Source organism: Notechis scutatus, chromosome 2 (assembly GCF_049901735.1).
Source record: "Notechis scutatus isolate UNSWTSFEM ecotype Mainland chromosome 2, rNotScu1.2, whole genome shotgun sequence".
Lineage (NCBI taxonomy): Eukaryota > Metazoa > Chordata > Lepidosauria > Squamata > Elapidae > Notechis > Notechis scutatus.
In genome coordinates, this window is record NC_142010.1 from 116,638,265 (window position 1) to 116,662,188 (window position 23,924).

The window sequence follows — 23,924 nt, forward strand, 5'->3', positions numbered from 1 at the left end:
ACTGCAAGTCCAATGGGAAAGAGAGGGGAGAAATTCTACAGGTATTAGTCAAAGGGGTCAGCTAGCAACATCTCACCCTGCATTTAATTCACAGGGCTTATAGGAGCACAAGGCCTAAGGGAAGATTCTTATTCTTTCTCAATAGTTCAGAGCAGGAATATTTGTAAGAATGGTATATCCTGTAAGTCATTTATAGTGCTCCGAGGAACACTGCAAAATTCCCTCAAACACAATATAGAATAAAAGTGGCCAATAAATGGCAACACTTGAACTTTTATGACTTACTGACTTATGCTCACAGTTCTCTCTTGATTTCTAGTTGTCATGATCCTTGGTATAACCTTGAAAATGTACATATGAAAGAAAATAATATGCTTTTTCACTTTTCCTGCAAAGGTTAATAGGATTTTTAAACGTATTGTTTTTCTTCCATTGGTTATTTGTTCTTCTTCATGTTATTAGTTGCTGAGACTTAAAGAAATTCTAGTAGAAAAATATCCTAACTTAGATGGAATAATAGGGCCATTGGCACGAATGCTCATATAAATGAAAATCAAACTATTAAGACCATTAACTAAACATTCAAATGAGCCATCCGCAGGCAAAATTGTCTTGAAGCAGAGCACTCCTACATGATCAGGGAAGAACACAGTTTCATGTTGGATGATCTATGATTTCCAGAGGCCTGCCAGGGTATTATTTTCTCCCATTCTTGCTTCTGGGGAAACTACTGTTTCAAATTTCCCTGCCACCGAAAACAATGCTATCTGGAAGTTCAATGGGGATGAGAAACCTTTGGCTTCCTCAGCATGACTTTGATAGAGGAAATACCACTTGTGGTATTTGTTCTATCCTCACTACATGTTACCCTGTGTGTGGCTTGACATGCAGCTAAATCTTCCTATCCTTCAATAAACCAGACCGTGTGCATAAATCTTGATACTTTATTAAAGAACAGGGTAAGGTGAAACCGGGATGCTATGAATGGATGTCTCTGAGGAGACATGGATCTTGTCCTCCAATGAATATGTGTCATGGATTAGGGATGATAGGAGGACAGGTACTCAGTAGGGTCATAATACTACTAAAACCAACTTTCTAAGCCAACTTTGCCATTAGATGGAGCTCAAAGCATGTTAGAGAACAATTACACCATATACACATACAATCTTTATGTTGGAAGCATAGAGTAATAGATCACAGTCACAAGATATAGCAGCCTGTGTCAATTACAGCCGTAAGTAATTCTGCAATGCTAACACATGGGAATGAAACAATCATAAGTGTAAGTAGCACAAGGATAATTACTGAAATCATCCAATGTTTCACAGGTAGAATCAATTAATCAAGATATAGGGACCCCCACTCCAAGTATTTTGGATGCAAAAGCAGTCAAATTGACCATCTGAGCAAGTACTATCATGTTCCATTTCTCCTTTGTGGGTAAACTTGATCCATTTTTGTGTATTTAATATACTCATTATTTTAAAATTATTATGTTGTAAGTTGCCCAGAGTTCTGTATCAGTGGGATAGGCAGCATAGAAATTTAACATTTTAAATTAAAAAGTCCAATTCAATTTGTCAAAAGCTTTCTCTACATCCAAATAAATAATGAAACTAGTTTTTCATTATGCTGTTCGAAATATTCCAAAATATCCAACACAGCTGTAACATTATCTTTTAATTGTCTGTTAGATAAAAACCCAGCTTGATTTCGCAAATTCTTATAAAATTATTTTTAATTTGTCTGCTAGGATCGTTATGAACAGTTTAGAATCATTACTAAAGTAGTGATAATGGTCTATAACTTCTTATCAAAGTCAAATCCTGTCCTTCTTTGTGTATTTATATTATATTTGCATCTTTCCATGTCTCAGGCATCTTTCCTCCCTGTAAAATAAATTCATTGTATTTTGCAAAGGTTGCAAGAGATCATCCTCAAAACATTCATAATGAGAACCTGACAATCCATACAGTCCCAACACTTTTCCTATAACCTTTTTATAACTTTAGAAACCTCTTAGTTTTGTGAGTCCCTTCATTATTTGTGTTTGTTTCTCTGTAATAGTTTCTTATTTTTTAAAAAAATCCATTTTCTTGAAAGGAATACTATGACCTTTGTACAAATTAGAATAATACTGATGAAAGCTCTCGTAAAAGCTTTTTGTATTGTCACATTATCCATTATTACAGCATCTCCCTCTTGAAGTTTTAATATCTTTTTCTTTTCTTAATTTATATGCCAACCACTTCCATGGTTTATTTGCAAATTCAGGGCTTTTTTTTTCCCGTTGCATAGTTCATTTTTATTTCCATTTCTTTTATCATGGACAGCTGTTGCTGTAAAAGTTTAATTTGATGAGAAATATTTATCTTCCCTGGAGATTTTTTTAATTCTTCTTTTCTTTCTTCTCATCCAAAATACCCTATTTTGTCTTGGCTTTTCTTTTCAAGTACAGTATGATAACATACCCTCTCATAAAAGCTTTACTAGAATCCCCAAAAATGCTTACATCTATGCTAGTGTTTAGGTTTTTTAAAAAAATTATCTTAATTTCTTTTTATAGTCCTTCACTGTTGCTTCTTTCCGTGACAATATTTTATTTAGTTTCCCAACTAAAAATGGAACCTTCCTTTTTATAAACCAAACTCACAGAGTTATAATCAGAAAAAGTCTCTGGTAAAATCTCTACTTTAACAATTTTAGTAAATTCTTTGAAATCCAGATATATCTATTCCTGAAAAAGATCTATGTCCTTCTAGAAAGTATATCCTTTAACAGTTCCATTTTTCAGTCTCTATGTACTCACTAATCCTAAATTGTCCATCATATCAAAACAGGCATTTGGTAATTTGCCTTGATTGGTCTTGTTATTTTTCTTAGATGTCCTATGTTACTGTGTCAAAATTACCCCATTCCAGTCCCCCCATCAAGCATAAATTTTCATAAAAAACATAGGTTGCTTATTAAAAGCCTCATTAGGGGTATACATTCCCAAAAGGAAAGCCTTGTCCCCATATAATTCAAGTTCAACCCCAACAAATCTACCATGTTCATCAGTCAATAGCAGGTCTGTCTTTAATTGGGGATTGGTCTAGATAGTCCTCACTAAGCATCTGTTCGAAATTATAACAGCCCCCCCCCCGAAAGGCACTTATGACCTGGATTTGAAGTTCCAATGGGCACCCCCCAACCCATGATCTTTCCTAGCTGCATTCAGTGTGTTGTGTTGCCAATATATTTTCTCTCTCTCTGCTTTGTAAGCATCATAATTTTTCATTAATATAGAAAGAGCTGTCTTGATTGATGCAAAAATACTGGATCTTTCTATAACAGTACCAACAGGTACAATAGCAATACAAAGTTTGTATTTTAATTTTATTTAGATCAGTGATGAGAACTATGGCAACTTTACAACCTGTAAATAAGCTAGCTCAGGAATTCTGGGAATTGAACTTTGCAGGTCGTAAAGTTGCCATGATATAGTTTCCAATAGAGCTATTCTTTAAGGAATTCACCTGCCTTGGAATTTTGCTTGCTATGGGACTATTACCTGGAACCCTGACATCAGCTTTGATTTAGATGGAAAGTACTGATCCATTCACTCATTTCAGATACTGATCTGTACTTTGGATTTGAAACTATACTTCTTCTCATTGCATGGCCTTCAGCAATTATTCCCCTATAAAATTAGCCTTGCTTTAAATCAAAAGTCAAGTGGGGTTCTTTAACAAACCTAGTGCCTTTAAGATTACTACCCTGTTTCTCCAACAATACGGCCTCCCCCAATAGGAAGTCCCAGCATGTTTTATAGGCATGAAATGAAATTAAGCCCCTCCCCACAAATTAAGGCCTATATTAAAACATGCGAAATGGGGGGGAATGGTGGGGGCGCTTGACGTTAGGAAGTACTTTTGTTGCACACCCGGATATGGTGCTGCCTGCATTGACCCTGATACGAAGTGCCCCACCAACGCTGAGGTCAACATCCAAGCTGTCGCTGCCCGCCCAAAGATGCAAGAAGGGGAAATTAAGTAATCCCCGAAAAGACGGCCTAGCCATTTTTTCGGGGCTCAAAAAAAAATAAGACCCGGCCTTATTATATGAGAAACACGGTAGTATTTTTAATTTAATATGCAATAGTTCTGGATTTGAATATGTGAATTTATTTACTTATTTGTTAAATTTATATGTTGCCCATCTAATTCTGCAAAGTGGTGGAACAAGCATGAAAATAAAGTAATCTCCCAACTCTGGTCAAGTATATTTATTTTTCTCCATCATTATTGCAAAAGCCATTCCCTGCTGCCCTTCTATTTACTGAATGCTCATGAAGAAAGATTTGATTGTTATATCTCTGCATCACATACAAAAAGTGCCATAGTTAACAATTGGAGTAGACATAAATAAAGACAGGGAAAGCTGGGGAAATTGCTTAGCACAGGGGTCCCCAACCACCGGTCCGGGGACCGGTACCGTCCGCGGAACAAGTCCTACCGGGGCTGCTGAGAGCGCCGCCATCTTTTTGATGAAAAAGTGCTTCCGGTGAGCTTTTCCGGTAGAAAGCTCACCGGAAGCACTTTTTCATCAAAAAGATGGCGGCGCTTAGCGCTTCGTGAGCTTTTCCGGTAGAAAGCCATTTCTACCCGGAAAGCTCATCGAAGCGCATGCGCCGCCATCTTTGATGAAAAGTGCTTCCGTGAGGTCACCGAAGCACTTTTTCATCAAAAAAGATGGCGGCGCCCAGCTGATGCCGGGACCGGTCGCGGCGCCCAGCTGATGCCGGTACCGGGCCGCGGCATAAAAAGGTTGGGGATCACTGGCTTAGCAGATCAATACTAAGCTAGATGGGTCAAAGTGTTACTGTAAGTTAGCATCAAGCAGCTTCCCATATTTTTTTTTCCTGCTAGTTATTTGAATTCTTTTCCAACAAATCATGTAAAGTTGTCAAATTTATGAAATGGTGGTATTGCCAAAAATATAATACAGACTTATGGCTGCTTACAACATTTATGTCATGGCAAATGATACTAAGAAACAAGAAAAACTGAGAGGTACATTGCAACAGTGAACTCTACTTACAAAGTCTTATCACAAGCTAAACCGCAGGGTTGCTGCTTCTGCTCTCCCCACCACAAAAATAGATGTCCATGCCCAGGTCTCTTGAAGTTTTAAAGAGTCTGTGGATTAAATATACACATTCAAAATATAATTGTATTGTTATTGGTTCCCTAGCAGTTCTAAACACATTTCTATGGCTGCAGTGTATGAAACTTGAGACTCTAGAAAAAGTGCAGAGAAAAGCAACCAGGATGATTAGGGGACTGGAGACAAAACATATGAAGAACAGTTACAGGAACTGGGCTTGGCTAGTCTAGTGAAGAGAAGGACCAATATTTGAGGGGCTGCCACAGAAAGGAAGGAGTCAAGCTATTTTCTAAAGCACCTGAAGGCCAGACAAGGAATAATGAATGGAAACTGATCAAGGAGAAATTCAACCTGGAAATAAGAAATTTTCTGACAGTGAGAACAATCAACCAATGGAACAGCTTGCCTTCGGAGGTTGTGGGAGCTTCATCACTGGATGCTTTCAAGCAGAGATTGGACTGCCATTTGTCAGAAATAGTGTAGGACCTCCTGCTTGGGTGGGGGTTGGACTAGATGACCTACAAGGTCCCTTCCAATTCTGTTAAACAAGTCAGGTATTGGCAGGGGAAGTACTGAAGGGGTAGTGTCATTGGAAGTTGGAAGATATCAATTATCACAATTCTTTTCCATCTAGTAAGGCCTGGTTCATGGGTTACCATCCATCATTAGTCTGTTAAATGATCTAGGCCTAGGGAGAGAGACAAAGGGAGGCAGAGGGATGTTGAAGCTGCTTTATATCCCAAGAGCTTTTGATATTGTTGATAATGCTGTCCTCCTCAGCAATTTCTTTTTAAAAAAACAAAAACAAATTTTATTAATTTTCAAAGGCAATACACAAACAAACAAAACATAGAACATAAAAACATAAAACATCTTTTCTGAAAGCTGCTTTATCCCGGGTTACATCTCTTCATACAGACACAAATTCAAATTCATGTTCATTTTATATACCATTCCATATCCTATTACCATTTTCCATTTTCTATATAGCTTCTCACCTCTTTTAATTTTCTTAGTTTTATTTTATTTATCTCATCTCAATTCAGATCATTATGTTTATTATTCTTTGTCTGTTCTGTTTCCAGCTATCTATTTATCTTTTCTTTTTAAACAAAATTTCTCCTGTGCACTAATTGGAGTGTGAAGCCTTTAACTCTTTCCCCTAAATTTATAACAGTTAGCATAGTACATAACTTCCATTGGGATTCTGTTTGGTACATTCTAAAGTTACACATTATATTTTTAAAAAAGAAAAATTTATAAGTATGTAATATAATTAAAACAACAATCCATGTCAATTCGAATCTAATCATTAATATTAATATTCATTTAAATCTTAAACATTTTACACATTATTTTTCAATTGAATATCATACTTTTATGGGAACACTTGTACTTTCCATAGTTATTTCCCCCCCACTTCACATCACTTATATTTTAAATCATTGTATCATTAAAATGTTCCCATTTCCTCCTACTTCAATTTCTCTCATTTATTTCATTGCCTTCCTTTTATTCACAAAAATTTCACTAAGTTACACTAAATATTTTATCCCATTTTTAATCACATGTTGTTTCCAATTTTCTAACATTATTTCTAAGTACAAATATAACAATACACTTTTATGTACCTGCAGAATCCCTTTTTCAATTAAATTTTACCCATTATCTCTAAATGAATCTTGTTTCTTTACATCTTACTCCCCACCATTGAGTCTTCTCGTCCCTTCCTTCCTCCCTTGCTTCTTCTTCTCCTTGCCCTTTTTACCCCCTTGTCTCTCCACCTCCCTTTTCCTCTTCTGCATTCCCCCTTTCTGTTGTTTTCTCACATTATATCCACTTTTCACCTTATTTTTCTCTTTTTTGGTTGTTTTTTTAAATCTTAAAGTCCCCTTTTTCTTTTCCTCCTTCTCCCTTTCTTCCCCAAGTAAAGTTACTTGTTCATCAAAGATGGCTTCTTTTTTATCCCAATCATCTTGTTGCGCAATCAGTTTCTCATAGGTACAAATCGCCATTTCTAAGAATTGAAAAAGAGTGCCAAGAGAGTCTTTCCCTTCTTGTTCTTCTTCTTTGTATTTTTTGTATTCAATTTTCAATTCATCCACAAGTGATCCCATTGTAGAAAGGAAATGTTTTTCCAAAACAACCACCCAAGTGTTTTTAGTCCTTCAAAAATAATTTCCAAAAGTCCCAAAGTCACCAAACAGTCCAAAATAAGCTGTTTCTTTTAGTACTTTCTTCTTTCTTCACTTTCTCTTTCTGGGGTTACTGTTTAGTTGCAAAGTCCAGTTAAAATGTATCTTTTAGAAGTCTTGTAGTATTTAATGATTCTTTAAAATTCTAGGCAATCTCCTCCTTACTTCCAAATCCTGCTCCAATTCTTTTCCTCTCCCTTCCCACTTACAGCAAAAAAAAATTTTTTTTAAATGTTCAGAAATCCTTATTATCCCTTTAGCATTTAATTATCCAGTTTAGCTGTTAATGCAAAAGCGGGTTTTTCCGATTTCTCATGCATTTCTGTTTGCTGTCAACGTTAGGAAGGAGAGTGAAAAGAAAAAAGAACTTTCCCTTTTAACTTCCATTCGCCGCTTGTAAATCACTGGGAACGATGTATTTTTTGCAGATTTCAGGTTCCAGGATAACTTCGTTGTTGCTTTGTCCCGGTCAGCAAAAGAACTTTCACTTCTTCTTGACTCCTCCTGCACTTTCTTTTCCGGCTGAGCGCTTCTATGTGGCGGCCATTTCTGACCGCCGCTCTACCACCTTCGGAAAAGGGGGTTTAGCCGGCTAGGGAAGAGAGGTGCGATTTCTCTCGACCCTGCCAGATCCCCCCTATCTTCACCACCTTCTACGGAGGTGGCTAGCCCTGAAGCCGGGTGGCTCAGGGCACTCCAGCAGCGAGCGCAGGCAGAAACCATGCATGATCGCTGATTCCTGCCTGCCCCGAAGCACTGCAGACCGGAAGTCCCTCAGTAATTTCTTTTAGTTAAGATTCAGGGGGTGCTTTCCATTCCTTTGAGCAAGCTGTCTCTCAGAAGAGTACTGAGAGTACCACTATCATCAGGCTCTTTGGAGTAGATGACTTTCAACTTTATTTCTCCATAACACCTGAATTAAGAAGGGCTCTACATGTTGGGATGGATGAAGGCCAATAAAATGGAACTGAATCTTAACGAGACAGATCTTGTGAATGGATATGTAGGTATCCATGGCCATATCCGTGGGTCCTTGGGTTGGTAAAAGTGGTAGATTGTTGAATGTAACTAGAGGATAAAATAGAACACAACCTTATTGGGAAGCTGAGTAGAAACAGAATTTGGTAGGAGAGTGAGATGGGGAAAGAGGAAGGAGGTATTAACAATTGGAAAGAATTTTAAAAAATTTAAAAAAAGGAAAATAAGACAATCAGTGGAACGGGAAGAAAAGAAAACGGAAGGATACCCGTAGCTTCTGTGAAAAGTCAATTATCCTTCTGCAAATAAGCAAGGAATTTTATACCTCTAAATAGAAACAATATTGTCTGTTTATACATTACTGTTAAATAATTGTATACAAGACAACTGGTCCTCCTTATAAAAATGGCACAGCATATAATCCCCTCCCATGCTTAAAATACTATACTACCAAAAAAGTAGCTGATAAGAGAAAAGTTAAAATCAGTGTAAGTGTACTGTTCCAGGAGAGTGGGAACATTTTAAACTATATGCAGTATATTCTATGTAACGTTATTCTTATGTCTAGACCAGAAGCTGAAGATGATGTAATATGGGGTAGCCAGGTGGACTGAATAGAGCTCCTCACAGTGTTCATGCTACAATTTTGCTAAAGCAGCTGCAGATCGACTAAATGAGGTTCACAGTTTTTCTCCTGTGATATGTAAATCCTAAACAACTTCAATCTAGGATTCCTGGTGGATTGCCTTTTACATTATAGGCTGGCACAATTACCAAAATTGCTTGGAAAAGTCCTCCTGTCCTGAGAACTGCCAAGTGCAAAATGAGGAGACTATATACTACGTGATGCATGAATTCATTTGAGGCATCATACAATATATGTGTATATGAAGGTTCAGTAACTTACATATCCATTAAAGAGGACCTGCACCAACTACAGGTAGCCCCCAATTTATGACAATTGGGACTAGAACTTCTGTCACTAAGCAAGACAGTCATTAAGTGAGTTTCAATAATATTAGGACCTGTTTGCCACAGTTGTTAAGGGGATCATGTGGTTGTTAAGCAAATCCAGCTTCCCTCATTGACTTTGCTTGCAGAAGTTGGCTGGCAAAGTTGCAAATGGACATCATGTGACACTGGGATGCTGCAACCTTCATAAATGCAGGCCGGTTGACAAGCACCCAAATTTCGATCATGAGACCACAGATACATTATGACTGTTATAAATGTGAGGACTGGCCGTTTGTCACTTTTTTCAGTGCCTTTGAACTAGTCACTAAGCAATTGGTTGTTAAGTTGAGGACTATCTGTACCTGCTCACAAATGTAAAATTTTGATAACTAAGGAAGAAAGGTAAGCTTCTGAAAAATGACTACCCTACCAATTCATGCTAGCAACATTTCATTAATGTACTTATTGGATTTTAGCCAATAGTCTAAAGGCCCTCACAATATAGCAGTAAGTCATATGAAAAAAAACATTTGCAGTAAAAAAGTAAGAATAATTTTAAAGACTATTCCCCAAACTACAGTACATTCACACATCCTAGGCATCATTGCTTCACCAAAAGCCCTCCAGAATGGCTCCATTTTCAATTGTTTCCCAGAGGCTAGAACTCAGTTCAAGTAAGAAGCCATCTCAGAAAAGCAGCATTTACATGACTCCATAGTACAGGGGTGTCAAACTCGCGGCCTGCGGACCAGATTCATCACATGCTGGCCACGCCCACCCCCGGTTTAGCGAAGGGGGGGAAGTCGTGATACATCACGTGACAACGATGTGACAACGCAAATTTGACATCCCTGCCATAGTAGGTACCTCATGGAAATAGGCAACTTTCAGCAATTTATCCTGCGACAAAATGAGTCAGGCAGGTTGATTATAGTTAGAGAAGGCAGTCCTGAAAACCTTAATAAGGTATCTTCAACAGGCAAGCTAGTAGTAGCAATTAAGCAGAAAACAGGGGCAGTCAAGACTACTAATTATAGACTTTCTATAACATGCAATTGTACATATGCTTATTTGCTTACATTTTGCTTATGTGGTTCATCAGAAAGCCGCAAGGATCAAAAAAGGCTGTGTAGGTCAATGGAAATCATGTCTTTCCCCTGCTGGAAATCCCACTGAGCCCTACCTGTGGCTTCCAAGTTCTCACCAGGCATTGCTTGCCTTTTCAAAGTTATCTTTCCAGACATGAGAGCCCAGAAGAACTTTCTAAAAATGAAAGCTGTATTCTCAGAAGAACACTGCCTGTGCGTGGACAAAGATATTTGAGATATGGATTTAGCATCCTGAGAATAAGGGTACAATACAGCTTGTTCTGTTTCTGTTTCTAAAAGGTTCTTCTCTGTAAAACCCATTTGGAACAGGAACAATTACACCAAGAACATTAATGCATCTGTGGACATTCACAAGATTCTAACTTGCACTGGAAGAGAGCGCCGGACGAAAAGCAGAAAGAAAAATAAATGCCATAAATACAACAAAAAGACCAATTGTAACAGAATTACACTGATCTACCTTTGTTCATATTCTGCAGGTGGGAAGATGCAAAAGGCAAAAACTACCAGGTGCAGAAAATTATTTGTCAAGCTGATTACCAATGCATTTCAGGCATACCAGGGCGCCTTCCTCTGCCAATTATCACCTCCTTTTCTCCTATGCATCAACCTGCAACAAGGGAGTTTAAATTTTCTCCAGTAAAATCATCTGCGTTCTGCATTTGGAAAACTCTGACTGTGCTCATCAGAATAAAATACTTAAGTAGGACACCTTTTCTATAGAAATTCCAAAATATTCTCCATTTTAGAAGATGATATATAAGTTTGGCAAATGTGGTGCATGACAAACATCAGAAGACAGACTTAATTGTCAGAGGGGATTAATTTGGCCAATATGGTAGAAACATTTCTTCTCCTCCAGAAAAAATATCTGTGAGAAATTTTATTACCAATTATGTGCATAAATTGTGTTTGTGTGTACAGCTTGCACCTCTGTTGCACCTTTCCAGATTGTGACTTCTTAAACAATACAATTGTTTAAATGTGTGCAGTTATACTAAAGAGTAAAATTACTTTATTAAAAGTTAAATTTCATACCATAAACAATAGGGCTGTGTAGCATTTTAGATTCTATTCCAAAAAGATACTTAAAAGCATGTGGACATGTGATCTGAAGGAGTAAGAGAAGAGAGGGCAAGAGTGAGAATCCATTAAGATTCTAATAGAAGCTGGCACATCTGTCATTTTATCACAAATTAAAAATGTGCTTGTAGGTCAACTGTGTAAGTTTCAACAATAAAATTAAAGATTTAACATAATTAAATTGATCTTACACAAACAACATCATTTAGAAGTAAAATTGGATTCCTGTAAGACTGATATTAACGATGAAGGTCAGAGACAAGGAAGATGGAGGTTAGATTGCCATCACTAGAAACAGAACTGCATAAAAATAATTTAAAGCTCATGGAATTACCTGAAGATTTTGGAAGAGAAGAGTTAGAAAGAAAAATGGAAAAATTACTCGAAGATTTTCTTGGCTAAATCAGGAGGAATGGTTAGAAATTCATTCATGGTATGAATGAACTTACTTTATAAGACTCTTTTGCCTAGTTTAGTTACACTTTCATGTTTATCTTGCCAAATTCACATCCTTTAAGACAAAGGGCACAATATTAGAATGATAAAAGAAAAGGTATGATAGTTTAAAACTTCAGATTTTACCAGATGTTCTGATGGACATTGGAAAGAGAGCTGATATTTATCAGAAAGGAAAGTCAGACAGAGATAGGCTACTCCATTTTTTTCCATATTTTCCATAAATATGGTCTTTATGGATGGAAGCACAGACTATCCTCCTTTAGTGATTGTCTCCTTTAGTAATAGTTCACAATTATGAAGCGATGCAAAAGTAACTTTATGACTCACATTTACAACTGTTGCAAGTCTATAAAACAAAGGAAAGCAGAAGTCAGATCTTAAGCACAGATCTTAAGCAGTTTCATTTAGCATCTGTTCACTTAACAACTGAGTTGTTGGTTCCAATAAACAAGAACTACCTGAAAAGTAGAGTCATTAGCTATTACAGAACTGATTAAAAAAAAAAAAAAGATCAGAACAAGCAGAAATTCAAAAACTCTATCAAGCAGAATTTTTCTTCATAAATTAACCTATTAACTGGCACCATAGGTCAAGTTAAAATATTTTCAGCTAACGTTAATTGACTGAATAATCTACTTTTTTTTTTTAAAAAATGATCTTTTTAAAGCTAAAAAGAAAAATACAGTAAAAAAAAAAAGTACAAAATTGTCAGTCTCGGGTAGATTAAAAAGTAATATGTTAGAAATTCATTGTGGAATCTGGAGAAACCTCAGGATGAAAAATGGGCATTTATACTATTATAATTTCAGACTAAAACATGGGGAAATAATAACTGCTTCAATTTATGCTCCAAATGATAGCAACATTTTCCCCCAACCATTTCTTGAAATTGCAGAGGGAAGTGTTTAAATTCTTACCGATATAAACTTGATTCTTTCTCTAAACCTTGATCAATCTGCACCATCTAAAAGGAGTTCTACTTTTAATTTTTGAAGCCAGGTATGATGGCGGGAAAAAAGATATTGCTTCTTCAAAGAGTTGAGGGCAGGTGCTCTGTTCATCCTCCCACACATTCTGAAGCATTGGCAACAACTGGTTCAAATTATGCTTGTTATGTTGGTAAATCATAAATGGACCTGTGCTAGATAGAAATTGTGCTCATGCAGGCAGATGGTGAACGATGGAGTCATAGATAGTTGATGCTGTAGTTAAACATATCTAGAGACTCTAGACCAGGGAAATTTAATAGTAACTTCAGGCAAGGATCCAAAGGAAACAAGGTGAAAGCTTTGCTTACCCTGCTTCAGGTGTTTTCAAAATTGCAGCACAGCAATTTAAAAACCAATTTGAAAGGACAAGGCTTAAATGGCTAGATAACACCTCTGCCTTGAACCATCTTTCTGGGACCAAATCTAAAACATTGCATATTCCTAATGAACCACTTACCTTCTTTCAAATATGTTTTAATTTCTCTGTGGAAATAAAACCACAATGAAATAAAACAAAATTCTCAACCATCCCCTGTCACCAGCCTAAAAGGACAAGGAGTTATAAGAAAATAAATGTAGTGACCTAGCATACAAAATCCTTTCCTTCTCTTAACTGACTCCTAAATAAGATTTGGGGGGGGGGGAGAGTGTGCCACTACACAGAGGGCAAAAGAGCTAGTTTGGTATAGCGATTAAGGCACCCAGCTAGAAACCAGGATACTGTAAGTTCTAATTCTGCCTTAGGCATGAAGCCTACTGGATGACAGTGGTGACTCTCACCCACCCCTAGGAAGAAGGCAAAAAAGCCACTTCCAAAAATACTAGCCAAGAAACTCCAGGGATTTATTCCAGCAGTTGTCAGGTGTCGAAACTGACCTGAAGACCTAAATATATGCCCACCCAAAGACAAAATTACAGGTCTTTTATATTCTCTTTAAATAAAAGATAAACTATCTTGCATTGTTATCTTGCAAATTCTGGCTTCTGGACTACAAAGTATAATTTCTATTTACATTTTAATTTTTCAAAGTAGTTTTAATACTTGTTCTTTATTTAACCAATGTAGTCAGGTTCGGTGGGGGAGAGAAAAACAATACTTTTTCTCCAAGTAAAGCCCAGAAATAAAACCCCAAATATTGCTTTAGCACAGAACAACTATATAGCCTGTCATGCCACCAACCTTTCCATTTGCTAATAATTCACAATACATTTTAAAACAAACCCATAATTTATGTACATTGTTCTAAACATTTGCAGGTCTCGGATGCTTTTATTGCACTGTGTTACGTGTTCACAAGTCTGGAGCTTGCAGATAACTGTCATTGCTCAGTTGAAGCATGTCAGTAATTAAGTAATGTGTTCACTAACTGTTTGCAAATCTTGACTCCTCATAAATTTGAAATATCCTATCAAGCAAATGGAATATTTTGCTTTGGAAAAAGTTATTCCTGAATGCAAAACTTTTCATAATGGGAGCATGGTAAAGGGGTAGGAAATGAGAGAAATAAAATCAGGCTAATTAATTGAGAAATATCTACAACATTTTGACAGAGTCCTGAATAGGCATATATGTATCCCAAAGTAATTGTCTTTGTATCTGAACTCTCTCCAGACCATTTCCACTTTCTCCCTTCTTTCTCCCCATCCATAAACAAATACGTTCATACTGTATAAAAATTTTCCTTCCTCAGGACCATATTCCTTACATCTGATTAAATGGATTGTAATCAATCAAACTGTAAGTAACAATTATATTCTGAAATCAGAATTCTCACAATAGAAAAACAAGGTATGCAATGAGGATCATGTATGTTTCTTTGTAGAAACATCTTATTCTTATCAAATTTTCTCCCCCAAAATCTACATAACTTAACTAAGATTAAGTTGCTATTGAAGACAAAGAGTTTGTAGTTGAGCAGAGATCCTGGATCTGCAATATCCATCACTCTCCTCACTAGCGCATTGTAAAATACCAAGTATCCAGATGTTTTAAACATGCACCAAGGTATTCACATAGATATGATGATATTGGATAAATTCCAGGCTATTGGAAACTTCCATGATCATTAATCCAGTTCCCTGTGCAACAATGACTGGACCTGGGTGGCACAAAGATTCGCCTTGAAAACAATGGCATTTGGATGGCACTTCAAAAATGTAGTCAGGCATAAATCAGTGTCACCTGGCAAGAAAAGGGGGAAAAATAGTGTCCCACTGGACTTATTCATTCCAATTCATTCTCCTGAAATTCAGGGTCTTTCAGTGACCTTGAATCTGAATTGCAAGATGCTCAGTAGAACAAAGAGGCAATATAGGGCTACATATTGGGGGCAGAGGGGAATGATGACATATCCCACAGCAAATATTTCCATGTTAATAAGCTGAACACAACAGAGCAGAACTGGGATGCAATCCAATGTGCATATGTTACAAAGCAGAAGGTGCATAAAGAGTGACATCTTTAACCAAGTTAGGCTTTCCCCCAGAAACCCCACAATTGTTCTGGGGACTGTAGCTATCTCAGACACTCTGGAGGCACGGGCTATGATATGGTGGCTGAGAGCACATTAGTAAAATCTGACCAATTGCTGACCTTGTGGGAGGGGGAGGATTTTAAAAAAATCATCATTTCCATGCAACGAAGGGGAAAGTGCACTGAGAAAGAAAAGTACAGGAAATGCTGAAAAGGATCCCGATCATTTTGGAGAGAAGCCCAGCCTTCTTTCTGCAATTTTCATTCTCAGTTAAGCTACCTCCTCCTCAATCTTCAGCATTTTTCTCCTTCCAAACTTTGGACAGATAATCAGTATTTTTCCTACAATCAAGGAATGGGTAGCCCACAGCCTGCATGGGGCCCAACACCCAATTTCATCTGTTATGTCTCTTCCTACAGATGAAGGAGTGATATAGGAGAGGTGGCATGGCCATGCTCAGCTGTTTCCTGCTATTCATATGAGTAGTATCAAAATGTATTTCAAATCCATCAAAGCAGGGCCATTTCCCACCCATCCAGTTATAGGCAAGCTGTATTAAAGACACCACAGTTAAGAAACACTCCCATAGAGGCATAGCATTCCTTTGCTATATTTAAAATATTCCTATAGAGGTATATCCCCCAAATTCACAAAATTTTAACTCTCATCTTCAGTAAGGTGTCTCAGTTGGGAATGATGAGTTTCCAGAGACTACCAGTTTTAACAGGTCTAGCACACTCACTTCAGTTTTGTATTTCTTTGCCTCATCTTATGTCAGGGGCAAACAATCAGATCAATACATAAAGTGTTTAATTAGTTGTTTAATTGTTTAAGCCTGTACACAGGAATTTTCTCAAACTGAAGGTTTGCAGCTAGGTCAGATTAGATAATATTCCATGGCTTTGGGGAGGAGGGTGGCGGAGGAACAGACTTAGCCCTCTTATGCCCACTTAGGGATTCCAGACTAATTTCCCCTTTGATTCCTCTCAGTTTCTCTCTAACATCCTATAAATTGCTATGAATTTTTTTCTGCTTAGTTCTATTTATTCTTTTACTTCTCCTTTAGTCTTAAAAAAATTACTCAGGACAGTTTACAAATAAAAAGCAACAGTATATCACAATGAAATATAATTACAACAGACAGGCTTAAATTCAGATAAAAGACTAGATGATTATATAATTTGAAAACCTGAAAAAAAGTTTTATATTATAAATACCAAAGAACAAAAAAAGTCCATTAAATTAAACACACAATTGCCTCTATTTTGAATACCATGAAAAAGGTTATTCCCACAGAGTTCTGGCAAGAGAAAATTTCATGCTATCTGGAAGCTAATATTTTGTGCACGTGTGATGCTAGTCTAAATGTTATTTCTTTTCATCCATCAAGTAATCACCACCCAGTTTGTTTCACTGTAAAGGAGAAATTCTTTGATGAAAATGAAAAGGCTCTTGTCCTTGGCTCTGAGTCTATGGCATCTGACAGAAATCAGAGACAGCTATCAAAATAACCTGCTATTTACTCAGAATCAGGATTATCATGTTCTTTCAGGAACATTGATAACAAATGAATCTGCCCTACTGGATATCATTTTGGTGTGTGGCAAGTCAATTATTACCCACTGGTGATGCCACCAAAGAATAGAAATTGAATGAAATAAATTCTCCATTAAGACTTTTCTGGTGCATCCGGAGAAGGAAAATGTATTACCTGCTTTGGAAATATTACCTTGTGTTATCTGGCCTTAATTTATTAATTTTTAAATGTTTTATTTCTTGGACTGAGTGTGTGAGGATAGGCAAAGAAAAGAGAGCCACACCGATAATCAGCTATCTTATTATATAGTGTATATAGAACACTATATGACGGATTGTTTTGCAGCCCACTATGATCTACTTGCAAGATACTCTGTGGATAAAATGGTTGTATCTTTTGTTAAATTGATGCTGTCTTTACAGCAGAGTCAGCAGATATATCATTGACTACCAGTTAAATAGAAGATGTTTCGTTTTGTGCAGCCTGGGGATGTGGTTAGGATTCTGGAAGATTAAGGACAATCATGTGTCTACTCATCCCATGTTAACAAGACTGGCTCAATAAGAGGTGGGAATGATAAATCCTGCTCTGCCAGAGTTCTCCTCCATTTGAGAAAAAGATATGATGAAACCTTTACTGACAAATGTGCTTTTTAAATGTTGCATTATTAAACAAGGTTACAACCTGGTTAAACCTGCTCTGAAGACTCTGTTTTTGTGTATGGGATCTGAACAGGGGATCTGCATCACTATGTGTTGTATTGTACAGTACTTGCCACTACTAATTACAACAGTAACCAATAAACTGGGAGCCCAGCATTGCAGTGGATCAGTACTGTATGTTCTGCTGAACTTACTACTATTTATAGAAGACCAAGAAGAATTATAAATAATGAAGAAGTGATCTCATCCAGATCTGACTACTTCAGTGTACTGTATATGAGGTTGCTTGCAAGATCATTTGGCTATAACAATTACTATTAGAACATAACCATTCAAATATTCTTCAGATCTACACAGTCAGACATATGGAATTAATATTCTGAAACTTGCATTACTTACTGTTCTGTTATATTTATGGCTTTTTAGCTTAGAAGGTGTATAGAAGGTTTTGTGTACAGAAATGAGATAGGGAAAACAGTTTCTCATAATTTAAAACCTCATGTGAACCAATAAATCGAACGGTGCAAGATTCAGGAGAGATAAAATGAAATACATATTTATATGGTACACAGTTAAAACACATAATTCATTACTATAATATGGTCATTCCTGGGCAGCGGTGCAGAAAACGTTATAAAGGAATTAAACAAGAAGTACCTTATCAACAGTTCCTTTTCATGATGGCTAAGTATTACACCCAGTATCAATATTCACCTACAGCAGTTGAACGGGAAAATACTACTGTCTTCAAGTCTTCCTATCAAGTTACCACAAACATCTGTTTATCCACTGCAGGAACAGAATACTGGATCAGAAAGGACTCTGATCTGATCCAAATGATTCTTACATATTCCCAGGTCTCATCTCAAAGAACTTGGCTTTTACTTTTAAAGGTCTAAATGTTTGAGGGCCATGTTACCTGCAAAGGAAATATATCTATATAAACCGTCCAGTCCATGAAGTTGTAACCATGTATAGCTTGTCTGTAGACTATTAAGTTACCTAGTATACCAGATAAATCATACAGAGATGGTATTATAAAATGAAAGAAAAAAGACTAAATCTTTCTGGTAAGGAAAAAAAGAAGAAAGAGAAAACATAAAGTAGTCAATGAAGAAACCTAAAGTTCATGACCCTCATTGCCTATACTCTAATGCTTAAATATGGGAACTATGATGAATTTCAGCTCTTAGTACAAAAGATAAATATGATGTAATAGATGCAGAAAACAATTGGTGCGCTGAATCCTAGAATATAGTAACTGAAAGATACAGTTTACTCAAGAGGAAAAATAGCAATAGAGATGGAGGGGAAGTTGAATGGTTTGTTAAAATATCCAAATGAGTTAACTTGGCTATGTTATATAGAACATCTATAAGTAGCAAATAAAAGCAAAGTCACCAACCCAACTAAGGAGAAAATAGATGATGCCTTACAATAGCAACCTGATGCTGGCAGATGTTCATTATGCCAGTAACTACAAATAGTTATGCCATTTGTATCAACTGAGAAACAAATTCTGCCAAGCATTGTCCTTCCATGAAATTATTGGCGGTTTCCTCTTTAGAAAATGCAGGAAGGCAGAAGAAAATCACCCATTCTTGACTGGATACTAATGAATGGAGAAAACTTCCCTGGAGAAATGGAAATAGTAGATATATGGAAATAATAAAAATGATGGTGTAATAAAAGATGCAAACAGAAACAATAGTTTTAAATCTTTATGGTTTGACTTCAAGCAACAGAAGAGCAGAACAAGTGTTTTCAGCATGAAAATAACTTATTTCTCTGTTTTAAGGGAAACTAAAATTCAACACAATAAAATACATATCTTAGGCTTAAAAAAACCCCAGATTTTAATAAACTAAAAAGAATAATAAATAGGCTGCCAGGGTAGGTGAATATGATGAGTAAAGCTCCTACAGAAGGAGATACTAGGAGCACTACTTCAAAAAATTGCAATGAATTAAAATAAAAAAAAAATGGAGTTATAGCCAAAGACGATCATATTGCGACACAAAATATTTGCTGAAGATTTTGCATGAGAAAAAGATACATACAGAGACACCACAATTAAGACCAAAATTTCCATTGCTAAGCAAGACAGATGATAAGTGGGTTGTGCCCCATTTTATGACTTTTGCCACTGTTAAGAGAATCACTGCAGTTGTTAAGTGAATCATGTGGTTGTTAAGAGAATCTGGCTTCCCCCATTAACTTAGCTTGTCAGAAAATAGCTGTAAAGGTTACAAATGGTGATCACATGACTTTGGGATACTGTAATGGTCTTAAATATATGCCAGTTGTGCCAAGCATTGGAATTTTGATCATGTGACCATGGGGATGCTGTGAAAACTTACAACTTCATAAGTCACTTTTTTCTGCATTGTTGTAACTTTGAACGGTCATTAAATGAATTATTGTAAGTCAAGGACTACCTGTACAGGAAATTTTAAAAGGGCCAGGTTATAAAGGAAGGGTACAGATGCCCAAGAACCATAGCATTGGTTCCAAGGAAGCAAAAGTTTAAAGTGAACTGAGATTGATGAAGATTTTTATTATATTATATTAGCTGCTCTGTAAAAGATGGCAAAATAAAACTACTGAATTTCTATTTTAATTCAATCTGCTCCTGCCAAAAAACACATCTTCCATCTGGAAATTGTGAAGAGCTGGGTGAAGGGGCAGGCTTGAAGCTTCATTGAGGATTAATAGAAACACGATCAGGGAATAGATCTTTACTCTGAATGAATTTAAATATCTAGGGCCAAATCAATTGCATCTTATGAAAATGAAGGAGCAAGCTGCTTGTTTGGCCCAACCTTTATTCTATGTATCTTCCAATTCTGAACAAATCTGGCACACTAGTGCCAAATGCCTGCAGGGGAGAAAATATTGCTTCTTTATTCAAAAAGGGAGAAAAAGGAAGAACACTAGGAACTAGGAGCTAATCAATCTGAGATCAATCCCTGGGAAGCAGAGCAGTTGAGCAATCCATAAGGTACTTGAGCTATAAGTACCTCAGCAACAGTACAGCAATTACTAGAAGTTGGCATGGATTTTTTTAAAAATAGATCTTGTCAAAATAAACCACTAATTTCTAATTAGTCAACTTCCTTAATAAATCATGACCCAGCTGTAGACATAATATATCTTTGATTCCAGCAAAACATTTTACCAAATACCCCATAATAACCCGATTAGGAAGATAATCAAGTGTGACCTAGAGGCTATGTTGATTAAATAGTTACATAGTTGACATGAAAATCAATGGTACCTCGTTCAGTTGGAGAAAAGTATCAAGTGGGATGCCTCAAGTATCACTATCCTTAATAATTACTTGGATGAAGAAGGGTGGAGGGATTATTATCAAATGTGCTGATGGCACCAAATGGGTGGGATAGATAATATTTTAGAAGATCAAAATAAAATTCAGAATTATGATGTTTGGTTAGAGAACTATGCTGAAAATGAACAGCATGAAATTTACACCATTTGTAAGTTATTCACATAGGAAAACAAAAATTAAATGCACAGGTATAGCATGATGACAATATCTGAATTGCTACTAATACATCTCAAAATGACCTTAAACTAGTAATTAGCAAAGTGAATATGAGCCAGGAATGTGACATGGCTGTAACGAAGACAAATACTATTTTAAGCAGCATCCATGTAAATATAATTCCCAAGTCATGGAAAGTATTCATTCCCATGTATTCTTTTTTGGCCACTCTAAACCTAGATACTGTGTCCAGTTCTGGGCACCAACCTTACATTAAAAAGGATTCAGAGAAACTGGAACAAGTTCAGACAAAGGCAACAAGGAAAATTAGAGAACAAAATTGTATGAAGAGGGAGGAAGGAAGGTAGATATACAGTATTTAGTCTTGAGACAAGGCAACTGAGGTGAGATAAAACAGCATCTTCAAATATCAGAAAGGATGTCAGAGTGAAGATCAGAAATGGTTCTTTCTCATTCCAGAATGCAGGATGCAGAATAATTTATTGAAATTACAGGAAGACAGAGACTCCAATTTGGAGGGGAAAGAAACTTAACAGTAAGAGCAGTGGAGGGGATAAGGAATGACCTTGAATGACAGGAGGAAGAGCTGTTTCCAAGGCAATGTTTAGGTAAGAAGAGCATGAGCCTGGGCCAAGAAAATAATATGAGAAAACATCTCAGGCAAGCCTACTTAACATAGGAGTGAGGGAACCCCAGGGCTCAGACTCTGACTCAGAAGTTACTCCAGCTGAGTTTTGCAAAACTCTAATGGAAAATATAATAAATTATTACAGCAAGTCAAAAAAGATTTAGAGATATGGGTCAAATTGCAAATCTCCTTATTAGGGAGGATTGCCACTATAAAAATGAACATTCTGCCCAAATTTATTTACTTATTCCAAACAATACCAATAAAAATACATAAAAATTACTTTGTGGAACTTAACAAGATAATTACCAAATTTATTTGGCAAGGGAAAAAAACGAGGATAAACCTAAAGGCAATGCAAGATATGAAGAGCAGGGGAGGTATGGCACTCCCAAATTGGGAATTATACTATAGTGCAGCCTCATTACTTTGGTTGAAAGAGTGGGTAAATCTGTCGAATAAAAGAATCTTATTTCTAGAAGGCCACGACTTACAGAGGGGATGGCACGCATTTTTATGGGACACTGGAAAAATTAAGCAGAAGTATTTCCACAGACATATAATTAGAGATTCCTTATTGGCTAATTGGAACAAAATAAAAAAAAATATTATTTAAAAATTCCAATCTGGATCTCAACGATGGAGGCGATGATACATCCAAATAATTTAGACCTTAATAAAATGATAAAATACAAAGACCTTCTTGATGCACAAGGAACTTTAAAATCATGGCAAGACCTTCAAGAACAAGGGCTACAAGTAGACCGGTGGGCTTATTTGCAAATTCAAAATAGATATAGCCAGGACAAGAAAAATTTTGGAATTTATGCTAAGGCACAACAATTAGATAAAATCCTATTAGGTCCAGATAAAAAAAATATAACTAAATTTTATAATTATTTATTAGAGATGGAATTAGAAGAGGAAGTAGTCAAAGGCAACATGATAGCTTGGAGTAGAAACATAGGACGTAGCATTACATTATTAGAATGGGAAAAGGTCTGAACAAGGAACAATAAAATTACAAAATCAGCAACATATAAAGAAAATGCTTATAAAATGTTTTATAGATGGCATCTCTCATCCTCGAGAATAGCGAAAATGTCTCCTAACATGAATCCGAATTGCTGGAAATGTAAAAAGAAACACGGAACATTCTTTCACATGTGGTGGTCCTGCACTGAAGCCCAAAGATACTGGCATAGAATAAAAAAATGGTTAGAGGAAATAACGGTGGAGCAAATTGAATTAAAACCAGAATTCTTCTTATTGGGGATATTTAATAGACAAATTTCTAAAAAAGTCAAATATATAATACTGCACATTCTTACTGCGGCTAGAATAACCTTTGCACAGTGTTGGAAACAAGCAGATATTCCAACAGAGGAAATGGTCGTTCAGAAGATAACAGCCTGTGCAGAGATGGATAAGTTAACCTTAGCACTTAAGGAAAAAGAAACATCAGAATATTACAGAAGCTGGGAATGCTGGTATGACTGGATAGAACAAAAATAAAAAATATATTAGTAAACAACATAAAATGTAAAAGAGGTAGTAATTATATATTCACAATAAGATGTATTTGTAAATATATCACCAATATTGATAACAAACAAGGAACCATAGACTGTCGATAACAGAATTGCTAGTTTTTAATCATTTTCTTTTTTCCTTTTTCCTTTTTTTTCTGTGTGTTGTGTATGTGTTTGTTTGATATTTTAGTTGTATAATCAATAAAGTTTTGTTTTTTTTAAAAAAGAAGTTACTCCAGCTGAATCAGTGGAATGTCACCTTCAGGAGACACCTAGTTAGGAATCACCTGAGGTTGATCAAACTCAGGCACCATCAGAACAACCGTATCAAATCAGATATACCGTAGCCTCCAAGCTGCAGCCTGATTTAAGAAAAAGTACTGACCCGTGTTTCTTCGTTGGAAATCATCTCTGATTTCCTGCTCTGCCATGTCATTCCTGTGAATTTCTGCTTATGTAAACTCCGACCCTTGGACTGGCTGACTAACATGGATGTGGCAGATCCGCTATAATTGCTATAATAAAAGCAGTTTTGACTTGGTTGGCATTGGTTTCTTAGTTTGGTCTACCTTGTTGGGCTGACAAGTAATCTGATAGTAGAATCAGTTACAGGAAATCCCTTAGGGAATGCTTGAAGTTACACAATA

General features: G+C 36.4%; 1 protein-coding gene across 4 annotated transcripts in view; it reads right to left on the reverse strand.

The window, feature by feature from the left end:
* Nucleotides 1–23,924, reverse strand: part of RBFOX3 (RNA binding fox-1 homolog 3) — a 460,997-nt gene that overhangs the window by 389,086 nt on the left and 47,987 nt on the right. Inside the window, exon 2 of one of the 4 annotated variants that reach the window (XM_087955947.1) lies at nucleotides 5,086–5,183. The exons of the other annotated variants lie outside the window; for them this stretch is intronic. The gene's annotated coding sequence lies outside the window, so the exon portion shown is untranslated. The remainder of the gene's footprint in view (nucleotides 1–5,085; nucleotides 5,184–23,924) is intronic. 4 annotated transcript variants of the gene reach the window in all.